This window comes from Halyomorpha halys, unplaced genomic scaffold (genome assembly GCF_000696795.3).
Source record: "Halyomorpha halys isolate HHAL.00 unplaced genomic scaffold, Hhal_1.1 Scaffold2174.1, whole genome shotgun sequence".
Taxonomy (NCBI): domain Eukaryota; kingdom Metazoa; phylum Arthropoda; class Insecta; order Hemiptera; family Pentatomidae; genus Halyomorpha; species Halyomorpha halys.
Genome location: NW_027113311.1, coordinates 78,813 through 93,855, shown reverse-complemented (window position 1 = coordinate 93,855; position 15,043 = coordinate 78,813). Strand labels below are relative to the sequence as shown.

Genomic DNA, 15,043 nt, shown 5'->3' with positions numbered 1-15,043 from the left:
AATATTTATTAAAGTTAATCATATTTTTTATAGAACAATTGTTAACATTTAAGCAACATTGTGAATGTTCTACAGATTTAAGAATTTTCATTAAACGAAAAAATAGATAAATAAACGGCAAATTATTCTACTAAATACATAATTTAAATCAAACGATCTAGAAATTCATTAAATCTTTGAAAAACTTTTCATATAATAATAGTATGCCATTGTACATACCACAAATGTTTGTATAGGTTCATTACTTTGAAAATGAATTGCTTCTCTGTTGAGGTTTGATGTAATGATGTTTTAATGATGATTTGGGATGCGGTAAAAATAATGAAATTTAATGTTGAATTTGTGCTAACGTTCTGTGCTAATTTCGGTATTTTCTATCAGTGAGACAAGAAACTCATTCAAGCCAAAATATGGCCATACATTAAACTGTAAATTTCATTAGTAACACCAACCCAGCCATCATATACTTTATTCTGTGAACGGTGACTTTATCCCTAATATAATTGCAATTGATTAGTAAATTTATGCTTATCCTAACTTAATCGACAAGCATTTTTGATTGATGATTGAGTATTTGATTGATTTGCCTAACTGCCGAGAATAGATATGACTTAATGACGCTTTGTGACGGGCTTTCCAGTTTGAAAACATTAATTGGAGAATGGATTCCGTCAACCATTAACTTCAAAGGAATCTATGGGGGGAAAAAAGAGGTTATAAGGTTCAAAGGGATGTCGAAAAATTGGTTTTATAATTTTTCACTGCCTTTCCGAGAACTGCTACATCAAACACAATTTGTAAATGTTATAGGAAAAACTACCTCCACATTCTAAAATTAAACTAATTTCCTCCAAGGATAGAATATCAATAACTCCACTTTGAACGCCGTCCTTCACCTTTTTTTTTAAATTATAAATTCTTTAGAAAATATATTGAAGTTGGAAACAAAATCCGAGCAATCAAAATACTGGACTTAAAACAGCCAAACTTAACCGGCGATTTGGACAATTATATAAATTGGTATTATTAAAATAATACAGAAACTTTTAACTTTCAGCTGGCAACATACTGCTTTACAAGACAATACTAGTACCTAACCTAGAGTCAATACTCCTTAATATGTAACCAGCAACACTCTACATCATGCCCATAATACCCAATTTGTCTCAGAACTTATAAAATCTGAATTCTCCACATTTTATGAGAAACTCATTCATGGTCCTAATTCCTTTGCCTAATCCCTATCTTGCTTCATCCATCCTTACAATCCTCCTCGAAGGTTGAAGCGGTAGTGACCCAGAGCAAATAAATATATTAGATATCTGAGATTGGCCAGTTTCTCCAGTCCTCAGTGTTTCCACCTGGTCCCCAGTGACAGCCTCAAGTGTGAGGTAAGAGACGGAAACTTCAAGTCATCTTTTTTCCTTTAAATAAGTGGAAGTCAAGCTTAGTAAGGAGTTCTATAGGCTGAATGTAAGTATTGCATATAAGAATAAATATTTTTACGATGTTATTTCAGTTTAAGTTTAATTTTGTTCCTTTTTCTTCTTGTATTTATTATTTTGTTATAATTTGGTTATTAAATCTGCGTAGATATGATTTCAATTTACTCTCTTACCTCTATGAACAATGTAAAAATGTTCATGAGAGTACATAATACTACGCAATAAAAAAAAAACTAATCACTACATAGTTAGGTTAGGTTAGGTTACTGTTTTTTTTTTCTCGGTGGTCAACTATTTGGTTATTATGTCTTTTTTAGATTTCTTATTGTGTTCTTATCATATCTTGTTATTATTTTGGTGTCCGTTTTTTTTTTTAATACATGATTTACTTTTATTCCTATATATTTGTATATAATTGGCTTTCTTTCAAAATCTTTATGGTATTATCAATAGACTCATCTCAGTCCTTCAGCACCACCTCTCTATGCAATGGGATATTGAATTCTTCACTAAATTGTAGCAATGAACACTCCTCTATTATATGTTGGACAGTTCATGGGGATTGGCAGGTTTCGCATTTTCAGTTTGTCCTCTCTTTTAACCAAGTATACATGAATTATGTTATTATGACCGATCCTTATCCTAATCATTACTAAATCCTCTCTTGTTTCCTCTTGCTGCACTTGAACACTGTATCGTTCTTATTTATTACTTTATATCTTATTATTACTTCTTGGTCAGCGCAGTTTCTTCTGTCCACATAGACTCCTAGTTTTTCCGGATACAATGCTTTAGATATATTCTTATGTGGAGTGGCTTATATATTTGAAGACACAGAGTGTTTATATTATCAGCTTCTTTTGATGCTTCATTTCCTCGTATCCCGGAGAACGCAGAGGTCCATCCAGAGAAATTCATACTTTTATGTAAATGTATATTTATTTGGGATCTGTGCAGGCGCTTCTCAAAGTTAAATCTATTTTGAAATACTTAGCTTCTATGGAGTTGGTGTAAAGATAAGCATTATTTGTGGTTATAATATAGATTTCTCTTATGAATTCTCTTTGACTTATATGTATTGGTGTAGTGATTGTACATTGGTGAGTGTACATATAATATAGGTATCTGTATGCATTCCCTGTAGTTCGAGGAAGAAACGATTGTATCAATAATATTAGCTGAGGCGTAGATATTAATAACCTCATAACTGCGCCGGTTCGAATCCGAGATAGCGGGACAAATTTTATGTCTATGGCGATTTCACGAAATGAAAACTTTATGAAAAAAATCTACCATGGTCGGAGGGTGGTGCCCTGTAGCTTGTAAATTAATTATTTGTTTGAATACATTCAAACGCCTACGCACACTTTACCCTCGGTAAATTGTCTACCGCAAAAAATGACATCTTAAAACGCTTGCAATCTTCAAGATAATCATATGCTATACTAGAGTTTTAACATAGTTAATTTAGATGACAGTTAATTTAAAACTAAATAGTTTTCCCGGGTTTCTAAGAAAAGTATTTTTCTACTATTATTAATTAGTATTTGTTTTATTAGGGCTTTCATTGTAATACACAGATCTGTGTATCACAATGCAGTAAGAATGTAAATCTGTCTTTTCCAGCCAACCAGCGACCCATAAAGATCAGTTCCTGACTACCAACTACAGTGCAGACCTCATTGGCCGTCAATTGGGCCAATAAGGAGAGGCGCCAGTGAAAGGAGCCTGAAGGCCAGCCAATCGGAGAGGATTGAGAGAGGCGACAGGAGAGTAATGCCGGAGGACTGGATTAGGGAGTCCAATCCAATTTTGGGGCTCCTTATCCTACCACTTCGCAGCTGTCCACAGGTGGCGCCGAGCCTTATTTACATTTAGTGCTCCAGTTGCTAGTTAGGAAATGGAGAGTGTGGAGGTAATGGTGGCGAAAATAAAAATAATGTGATGACTATAATATGAAGATTGTATTATTTTATTATCATTGTTTTTCCTTTTTATTAGGGACATTATTAAACATAAAAAAAAAATCTTGAAACGACAGTAGGGGAAAAACGCTTCGAATACCATACAATAGTTTATCATTTGAATATATTATTCGTTATATCAGTGAAAATCAAAACGATTGTTATGTATGCGAACAAGATCTTTTTTAAACATTCGCGTTTTGGGGCTAAGTCCAAAACAATGACTGTTTCTTTTATCTTCGATGATTTTGATACAATTGAAATCTTTGTCTGCAAAATAATTACTGTAACGAGAACAACGTGTAACTTGAATTTTCAAGGTGATATGTGTTAATTTAAAAAAATAAACATAGAAATGAACGAGTTTCTATGCCATCTAGCACAAATACCATATAAAACATACTTTGGATACATTAGTGGATACATTTATAAATTCAATATTCCATCCAAATCTTAGTTAATAATGGTCCACTATCCTAGGCTATTTGTTAATAGGGAAATGAATAATTTTAAGATAATAGCCACAGTTTTTAAAAACAAAATTACTATATTCAACGTTTTCTAAAAGTACTCGCAATTACAAAACACTTTATATTTTTCCTTATTAAATATATGTCCTAAAGATAATTTAGTCGTGATTAAATTAGTATCAAAACTTTAATAATATTTTTCTGAGAAAAATAAATCGATTTTCAAATATTGTTTGACGTCTCAAAGATAGATCACCGACTAGGAGAACTTTTCAGATCGAATAATAGTAAATCGTAGAATTTTAATGAAATTAATGACATTAGAAACAAAAATTATTCTTTTTTATCTTAAAATTAAAATTTTTATAATTACAAATTATAAAAGCTTATGATTATTATTAAAAGCTTTAAGGTATTTTATTAGTGAACATTTTTTATATTACCTGCGTTGTTATTTATAGTTTGTATTTCGGATTTGAACATATAAAATGAATATACCGATCATTATTGACCAAATATATTCATTTTGATTGATGTTGATACCAATGGCCTTTATTTTACCATTGCATGAAATGAAGTTTATAATCGCGTAATATTTCAATTTAATTAACCCACCAATTCTATTAAGGAGTAATTCATTATTCAATCGTTTCTATTATCGTTTTTAGCCAAAGAATTTATCCACTATAATATAGAAGTAGCAGCTATTCGAGGGAGAGAATTCACTTTATTTATAAAGGAGTTATCAGTAGAGGTGCCCCCATCTCTGTGAGATAACTCCACCCGGACCGCCATTATTTTAACGGCACCTTGAACAGTTGAGGAAAAAGGGGCGATTTTCCCCATACTCCACACCCCCTCCTTTTCCTCTTTCCGTTCCGGGCGACCATCACCTAAACGACTGCTGCACTTCCAGTTGGAAGGATCTCAGTGCTCCCTCGGATACAATGGAGCTTCATCAAAACCTAACATCTCTACCGAATGGGTTTAAGGTCTACTAAATTTATTGTAAGTGGAAATATGGTTTCCTAAATTTCCCATATAGATGAAATACAATCTAAACAGTGTTTATGGCACACGGCAATAAATAATTGAATACTGTATTAAAAAATAATTTGAGGAAAAAATGATAATAAAAATTAATTAATACAGAGCTCATAGCAGAATGTCTAACATAGTGGCATTTGAGATACTCAAGGTTTTATTTTTGGAATCCTTCAATTGTATTTTTTAGTTTAGTTTTCTTTTCTTTTCTATTAATACCTACTAATATTTACTACTAGTATTTTCTCTCATTTACTTTTTTTTTAATATAGATTGGGACAAAATTACAATGTATGTGGGTAAGACTACATATTCAACATTATTGTGACCTTAAATTTATTGTCTGTAGAGAGCACAAGAATATTCCTTTATTAAGATTTAATGCCCCAGTTCACTGCAAGAGAGGAAGGAGGGCAATGTGCAGGTTTCCACTTCTTTGCTTAAATAATTTTAGCTCTTCAGGGCGGAAATCGAATCCACAACGCCTCCGCGCCCCCACCCCCTGAGCGCTCCTTAATATCTGTTGCTCTTACCTTGAAGAGGAAAGTTTAAAAAGAAATCGTATTTCAGGGATTACTTTAATATGCTTCATATATTTTCAGTTGTAATCCTAGCCTTCGAAGGGTGTTTATTCAAAATGTAAAATGAGATAATGCTAGAGAATTGGCACAACTTTTATTTATTGAAAAAGAAAAAGGGGGAGAAAAGAGTATCCCTTGACCTCCATTACTTCCTATATGATTTCCATATATATTGTTCGCCCTTCGTATTTCTTCTTGGACCAACTTCCTAAGAAAGGAGAAAAAGTCCTCATGCAGAACGATATCAACTTTGCGTCGAAAATGCAAAGAAATCTACTGACCTCTGGTTATTAGTATTTTTAATAATTTGAAATTTAAATAAATGTTTATCATCTTTTTATATTTAAATATGTGCAGCAATACATCTATTTGCATAAGATGCTTCAATGGCAACGTAATAATCTAGAGTAAACTGGTCTATCTGATGCTCCCTTAGTAATCAAAAATAATATAGAAAACGACAGTTATAGCTACAAAAATTGCACACAAAATAGTAGGAATATAACTATTTAACGTAAGCTAATGGTTGACAGTGTGATCTGAAAATTGTAAGTTAATATTTAATATTTAATGTTTACTGTTTTGAATTTTTTCATATTCCCCATATTTCTTTCCTCTTTCTTATTATCTTATTTTTCTCAGCCCAAATGAGACAAATCATCGACACATATGAAACCATATTTAATTTTTTTTTCTGGCAGCATCCCTTAGTCGTTTCTTTAAAATAAAAGATCTTATATTTTTATAAATATTATATTCCCTTATATTAAATTCTAGAGGAATGTTTCATAGAGTCGAAATAGTGTTTTAATTCAATATTTTACAGCCCCTATAAGCTCTACCCGTGCTATTGCTGAAATTTCAATAATCCAGCTGTTATGCAGTTATTAAATTCAGTTCAAAATATATAAAAAATTACATGGAAAGCTGTTAATTATGTATTTAATATACATTGCATTAATTTATATATAAAGTAAGCAAGTTTCTAATTAACAAGAATATTTTTTTCAGTTCAGAGGATCTAAATAATATTATTGATTATAGCACCTATTAAGAATACAATATGTTAAATTTTATATTGAAAACATTCAAAATCATATCATCTTTATATGTTTATTACATACCCAGGCAGATTCAGGGTTGAGCAAAATTTAGTGCAATAAAGACTGTAGCGAACTTAATTACAAAAATTCCCATATAGAATATGTCATATATTAATTGTAGACCAATAAAATAACAATGTATCCGTGGCAATTTTCGTTACTAAGTGAATTATATATTTGTTACACTAATTTTTGCCCAACTCTGGGTAGAATCAACATCTGTTTCATATAAAATATAATTTGAACACCACTACGACCAATAAAGGGTAAAGGTTCAGTACTTTGTAATCAAGTACTGTTTTAAGAACAACGGTTGTACGGGGAGGTGATTTTTTAAGATCACACTCAACCGCCAGGTGTTTCCCCAACTAAAGGTACCTACTTTATAAGGCTGGGTGGACCCCAGGATGTCTCCAGAACCCCGCTGCTACAGTAAAAGAATTAATAATTATGTGCCCCAACTGGATTCGAACCATAAATTTGTTCCACCCCAGTCCCCTTGTTGGGAAATATAAATAACATTGTTTTTGTGTAAATATTTAAAACATTTTTCTTAATGGCTTAGTTAAATTTTTGTATATAGAAGAGTCAATATTTTAATGCTGGAGCAAGGAGTGACACGTATTTGAGATTTTTATAACAAAAGTCAATATGCCCACTTTTGGAAAATCATTATTTAAAAACTATTAACTGGATTTATTGAATGACACAATTCTTCCTTATTTCAAATACTATAACTTATTTCATATTATCAGCAACAACGTTTCGGGAAATTTCCCCATCTTCAGGTTGTTGATAACAATAACCTATTTATAACATATAATTTTCTCCTTTATTGCCATTCTTACTAATATATAATAATATTAATGACATTTAATGAATAAAAACTATTTTATTGTTACTAGTCATACATTTTAGGAGAATAATTACTTCCCTGAAGGTTATCTTCCTAAATAAATATTTAAAACATTTTTCTTAATTGTTTAGTTAAATTGTTGTATATGGAAGAGGCAATATTTTAATGCGGGGGCAAGGAGTGACATATTTGAGATTTTTATATCAAAAGTCAATATGCCCATTTTTGGAAAATCATTATTTAAAAACTATTATAGGAGGTATCTTTTGTAGGTAAGTTTAATTTTTATTGAAAATATTGATTTTTAACAGTTATTTAATGATGACAATTTAAATTTTGCAATACATTGAATAAATTTTTAATGTAGAGATTTCATTTGAAATTTTTTTTTAAAAAATTCACAAGATTAATTTATATTGACTGTTGATAGAAAATTCCTCATCGATGAACTAGTATTCGTACTATAAACAATATTCAGTTTTCGAATTAATTTATGAGTAAATAATAAGTTTTTAATTCTTCAATGTAATTTCATAATTATTAATTTAATAAATTCTGGAACTGCTTATCAATGTCGTATGCTATGTCAAACTACTGTCACTTCTATGATATATCAATGAATTAAGTTACAAAGTAATTTTACTCAGTAATTAAGGTAATTTTTGGGAGTCGGACATCACTCTGAGCAAAACAACTTAACTAGATCAATTTTTTTGCGAAATGACAAATTTAATAATTTCCATAATTTTTATGCATACACGTGGTGTTAGAAAATGGCTAACTCATTATATACGTAAATTCAGTAACTTAAAACTTTTTTGACTGGTAAAATACTGTGTTCTTTCCGAATAGTACAGGATGTAAGTTTTTTTTTATAATAATTTTTGACATGTTTAAGGAATTTTCTATCAAAAGTTTATATATCCACAATTAATTAACTTTATTTATTAATTCATACCTGAAGACAACTAACAAATGTTATATCTCGCAAAATTACTACAAAGCCATGATTGATGTGATTGAGACCAGTTTCCATTGGCAACTGCTCCTGACAATTAAATTCATTGATTAGCTAAGGATATCACTCATCTAACATCTTTTTATCTCTCGGTACGTGTTGTTAGGGATGTTTGTAGTAGACAATCTTGTACTAGTATATTGGTGAGGTGACAGAGTTTGTTATGGGATTCTATGAAATTTTAATGTCGTCTTGAACTGTAGATTTAAACAGGTCTGAGTGCAGTGTTCTGTTCTGAGTTTCCATTAAGTAATTTTGTATGATCAATGAAACTTGTATGGAGTCCGTATGTCTAGTGAGGAATGCTGTATCGTCGGCGTAGGTCGTTGTGAGGGTGTTATTGTCGTCGAGTGGGAGATCTTGTGTAAATACACACTCATTTGAAATTTTATATGGAAGCATCTGATATATATTTTTTATTGAAAATTTGGTACCAGATATTTTACACGAAAAAAATTAGAATTGAAATAAATTGAATACGTTTACGCTGTAGATTTTTTTTTTTTTTTAAAAACTGATGCTATGGAAAAGTGGATTCATTATGTTTTGATAGAATGTTCTTCATTTATTTGTTCTAAAGAAATAACTACTAAGGGAGAAATATATCAAATTTCATTACTTGGTTAAAATGTTCTATCATACTGTTTACCAAACATGCAAATTTCGTACTTTTCATTGGAGTAGTACACAATAGATTTTGCACCATATTTTCTTACCTTTTTCACAGAATTATTTCTTACAATTAAAAGAGGATTAAGTTTCAAAACTTCAATATGTTACTGATAGTTTATATTAATAAAATACTAGAAACAGGTAGCGTAAAATATATAAACAATACAATGACCTCAAGACCTCGTATCGTTTCTCTTAAACGGTTGTCTTGCCCCGATCAATCGAACATGCAAACAAGATAACACTTAATTGAGAATTCCCTTCTGTGGAAATGGAAACAAACCTTTCGTCACGTTTATTCGTTTGTTATCAAACAAATGTTTATGCTTTCAAAGGCCAAAAGAGAAAAAGGAAAAGCAATGAGACAGAATTGTAAATTGCCATTGACTGACGAAATCATACTTTCAATTTACAATCTATACAGCACACATGAAATTCAAGAATATTAGAATGGATATGACATATCAGAATTCTGTGACATCCCATATAATATGATTATGATTATTTCACTCCAATATTGACAATTTAAACAAAAAAAAATCTGAATGAACAAAATTCATTTTCAAATAAAAAGTTTTTTTTCTTTTTTGTTATATTTGTACATGTAATTTTTATGTACAAGATCATAATTAGATATTAATGTATTAAGACATATATTCCGTTAATTGTAATTTATGCTATATTAAAATAATTATGGGCTGCATAAAAATATAATGAATAATATTCTCAGATATATTTAAATGGTTTTAACAGCAACATTAACAATTTTCCATATTTGTAAGATATATGAAAGCTGTGACGTCTTCTATGCATTGTACTTAATGTTTAAAAAATAAATAAAAACAAATATAAATGGAATATGGTCCGGAAGCGGTCAAATAAAACTCAAATAGTATTTTAATTGGGCCAACGTTTAAAAACAAATAAAGTGAAGTGAAATTCCAGGAAAAGAAAAAAAAATGTATAATAATTTTACTAATAATGATCATACATTTCCTTTCATATCTAAAACAGAAAATACTAGTTAAGAATAATAATAATTAGAATAGAACAGCTCCGTGTAAGTAATTAAATTCCCTTGCTACCATGCTATGATTGTTAATCTACCTTCAACCTACTACTTACTTAAATCTACCTGTAAACCTTTCTTAAAATGCCATGCGGCAAAACAAGAGTAATTTTAATGTATGTATTGTATTTGTTTATAAATAAAGATCTTGAGGAGGTTAGAAAAAAAAATAGAACAGCCTGATTCCTAATGCAATTCTAGCAGGATTTTTTTTATATTGCAATAGGAGACTATGAAGTAACAGGATCTCACTCAATGGGACCAATGAATGGTACCGATCAAGGGCACTGCCGGAATTGCTACTTCCTCTATACTAGTACTCCCCTAATACAATATACAAATTTTTTGGCTTAAATTTACTGTCGTTGCCCTCTCCATATATACTCCAAATATTATAACATAAATAGAATAGTTCTAACAAATTTTAAAGTAAGTCTTGAATTAGGTAAGTAAATTATAACAATTTTTATTTAAGTTAAAAAAAAACAGCACAATTTTTATACTATTTTAAAAAATAAAATCAATCTTTCTTTCTTAAGACACCCTAAATTATTCATCGCGTACTAGGATATCCATCTGATTTTTTATGTGGCATCTATATGCTCCTAGAACTATGCGTTCATAGTTTTATTTTTTTGGTTACTATAATTTTTTTTTTAGATTCATGAGGTGTCATATCTTACCAAGTGCATATAATATAAAAAATCGAGAGTAAATACAATTTGAAAAAGAATACAAAAATCAGGACGTTTTTAACCAATACCATTATTGTACTCCGTTAAAAACCAAATTTACAATCCATAATAAATTCCTTCAACTTGTATCTCAAAACGTCTCTCAGATATCTTCTAATAGTTCAATAATATTTGCCGTGTAAATGAAAATTCGTTTTACATGGGACTTTTCTATAGGAAACTAAGCTTTCTTGCAGGCTTTCATATCCTTTTTTCTCAGATGATGGGGCGTTTAAATTCGTCATCAAAACGCTTCCATACAATTGAATAAAGAAATAAACAGGAACCTATATAAATAACTACGGTATTAAATGGACCTTTCATATTTCTAATGAAGAATAAACCCCTGTGCTAAAAACTTCATCATCCAATCAGCGGGACACTAAAACAGTTGACAAAGAACACTAAAACTCTTGTTACTCAAACGGATGTTTGTAATCATGAAGTTCTAAACCGCTAAGCAAGCCTTAGACAAAGAGATTCTAGAAAATCTGGTTATCAAATTTCTTGAATCTGCTTTTGTTTCTCTCTCAACTTAAGATATAGATAAAATAAAAGATAGTATAAATGGAGCCATATAAATATTCATTTAAAGTTATGGTAATAGTTCATATTTTGTGACGGTAGTTCAGCTATAAATTAATATGCTATTGGCATTGATATTAAAGTAATTTATTTATTTAATTTTTAATTCATCGCTGCTTTTGGAAGCGAAATGGAAACTAATTAAATATGACTGTGATGATATAATAAATACAGGTCATTACTACAGTAAGTGTACTAGTTATTAACAGGTCAGACTTTGTTTTTAAATGTAAGAGTTTAATTCCAATAACAGTTTAAAAATTGACGCTAGTTGTAAACAAAACCGTCAACCTACAACTGAAGCCAATTTTGAAACGGTTTTCATCCATTTCATCATGCTTTTAATATTTGTCTAGCCTCTCTACTTAATTGTGTTTGTGCTGCAATAGTTTGCTGAAATCAGTTTACCATGGCTTTTACTGAAACCCAAAGTCATTTAGAAGGTTTTTAAAGGGCCCATAAGGATAAAGGCAGTGAATGATATTGAACTGACCACTATTATTTCGGTTACTTCTTCGCATCACTTTTACATTACCTTCTTCTCCTAACTTGATCAACTTATTATATATTTAAAAGTACTAAAGAGCAAGGTTTCTTATCATTAAAAATTATTATGTTTAGAGGAAGGATAGTTTTTTGAAATTATTAATTATTAAAGTGTTTTATGAAATTACATAGAGTAAATATTACCCATTTATCTAGTGTTGGAGTAAGGTGAAAATTAGTTGTCCTCTCTAGCAACATCATTAGTGCTACTTTATTAGATTTAGTTTCGTACATCAATTTGATCCAAATCACATAAAAATTGCAAGAAGGAACTCACGAAATCAAAAGAAAAATTGGTAAAGAGAAAAGAATAATCAGAAAAAAGATCAAGTTGCTCTCCTAAATCCAATCTGGAGTGCTCGCTTAAATTATGTATAGATTGTATTAATGAAAGCGGAGATATTTTAAGGACATTTTGTAATCACTGTATTGATATTTATAGGTTGATTTCTCCTTATTTTTATAAGACTTACATATATTTTTTTAATTTGTGTCCCAAATGAAAACTATTCTAAAGTAATTTCAATTAGGATTGATTTATAATTAACAATTTCAATTAATACAACTTGAGGCAAATATTATGTTTGCTCTCCATTAGCATAAAATGATTTTCTTTCAAAGGGTTTTCGCTTCAATATTATAAACTGAAACGAAGATTTTGTTTGTTTTTGATTAGTGGCGTAAAACATTATTGGTCATTAAAGCCATGTATTTCTTATAAAATTTTGCTCACATTTGCTTACCTGCCGGAATGGTCCGTCCTCATTCTTAGTGAGCCCCCGGCTACCGTGTCCCTAATGTACAAACCGCCTTCACCCGACAATGTATCTAATCTTAAAATGCCATACAGAAGTAGAAGATGAAATGTATATATGTATTTATAATTTTAGGTTAAGTAAATTGTATATAGTAATTGTTTTAAAATATATAAATTAGGATGAAAGAAGGAAAAAAAACTCACATTTATTTAATTTTATTCAATTATTTTTTAGTATTATTATTACTTATTTTTAGTTTTATTTTATATATTTATTTTTTTTGTCTTGTATGTTATAATCATGTGAGTAAACCTTTTGATTTTAAAAACTGAAATACTTATTTTATTGTTTTATTATCATCTTAGGTGTGATGTGAAATATGGATATTCTTGGAAAATATCGCTATATGTCAACTCGTTCTTACAATACTGGCAGTTCGGAGTCGTTTGTTTTTAAATAAGAGAGGAGTGGGTGAGCCTCGTGTGACCTATTCTTAGTGCCCCTCTCTATGGCATTTACGGCTGGAGGTGACATACTTTTTAATAGTTTTTAGTTTATTCCTTGGGCATAAATAATTGCTATCTACCTTTTATTTTATTTTCGAGGGGTTTGCTCATTTCTGATAGAGTTAAAATTACTTTATCCCACCCCGAAAGCGGGAGTGCTTTTCTTGTTGTTTGATCTACCAGAATTTTTTATTTTACCCGGTGATTAAAATTGTGCTTGGGTTGCCAGACCCCAACCCCCTCTGCTCGTATTAATAAAATACATTAATATCAATTATTTATAAGTAGTATATAAATTCGAATTGCTTATATACAATTTCTTAAAAATTAAAATTAATTTTACTAAACCAGAAATATGTATAAAATTATTACGGTTATTATGTACCGGAGTAGGTAATAAAAAAAGAGCTAGAGACCAACAATGGTCATAAATTGTTTGAGCTCCAGAATGGAGGTGTATTGACCGAAGGATGTGAGGTCCAATGATGTAATGAGGGGGATGTCCACACAGTAAAAGATAGACGGGCTCAGAAGGCATAAATGGAATTTCATTAAAAATTAAAAAAAAAACTATTTAGAACAGAATTTCGTAGGTTTGCAAAGAAGGATAAAATGAATTCGAAGGGGTTATCAATGAATCATTTTGATCCTACTAGATTTGAAATTTATCATCCTATAACCATTTAAGGATTCGTAATTTATATAATACATAAAACATATAACCCACATTTGTAGAAAGAAGAGTGCGAGTGGTGGTGAGAATATCACAACATAAATTGCAGCATGATATTGAGCACAATGAGGGAATGAGACCTTGAAACAAATAATGAAAACTGGCAAAATAAAAAAATAAAAATTATCCAAATTATGAATTGCTCTGAAGGCTATGTCATTAAAACATCAATGGATTATGAGACAGCATAAAAAGAGATGGATGAGAAGTGAACCAGTTTGTAAATCAGTCCCAAGTAGCAGGCTCGATCAAAGGCTTGTTCTACGACGAGGAAAAAATCGTCCTGTACATTGCTAACTTTAATACAAAACATCCTACATCTATCACAGTTCATCTATGACATTCTGGAAAATTATTCGTATTTTTTTGTTTTTTTAGTGTTATTCATTTTTTATTAGCTATCAAATAAATTAATTAATGTGTTTTTTATAACCCAAAGTCATTTAGAAGGTTTCTAAAGGGCCCATAAGGATAAAGGCTGTGAATGCTATTGAACTGACCACTATTATTTAGGTTACTTCTTGGCATCACTTTTACATTACCTTCTTCTCCTAACTTGATCAATTTATTATACATTTAAAATTCAATGAAAAAAGTACTAAAGAGCAAGGTTTCTTATCATTAAAAATTATTATGTTTAGAGGAAGGATAGTTAAAGTGTTTTCTAAAATTACATAGAGTAAATATTACCCATTTTTATCTTTAGCGAATGTTGGAGTGAGGTGAATATTACTTGTCCTCTTTAGCAACATCATTAGTGCTACTTTATTAGATTTAGTTTCGTATATAAATTTGATCCAAATCACATAAAAATTGCTAGAAGGAACTCACGAAATAAAAAGAAAAATTGGTAAAGAGAAAAGCATAATCAGAAAAAAGATCAAGTTGCTCTCCTAAATCCAATCTGGAGTGCTCGCTTAAATTATGTATAGATTGTATTAATGAAAGCGGAGATATTT

The 15,043-nt window shown here is 30.1% G+C and overlaps 1 long non-coding RNA gene across 1 annotated transcript; it reads left to right on the top strand.

Annotated features, from left to right (window-relative positions):
* Positions 1 to 1,074: 1,074 nt before the first annotated feature.
* LOC106691220 (uncharacterized) lies at positions 1,075 to 3,399 on the top strand. The gene is made up of 2 exons (XR_001344747.2): positions 1,075 to 1,473; positions 3,072 to 3,399. It is a non-coding gene; the product is annotated as an uncharacterized lncRNA (long non-coding RNA).
* The last annotated feature ends 11,644 nt before the right edge of the window (positions 3,400 to 15,043 follow it).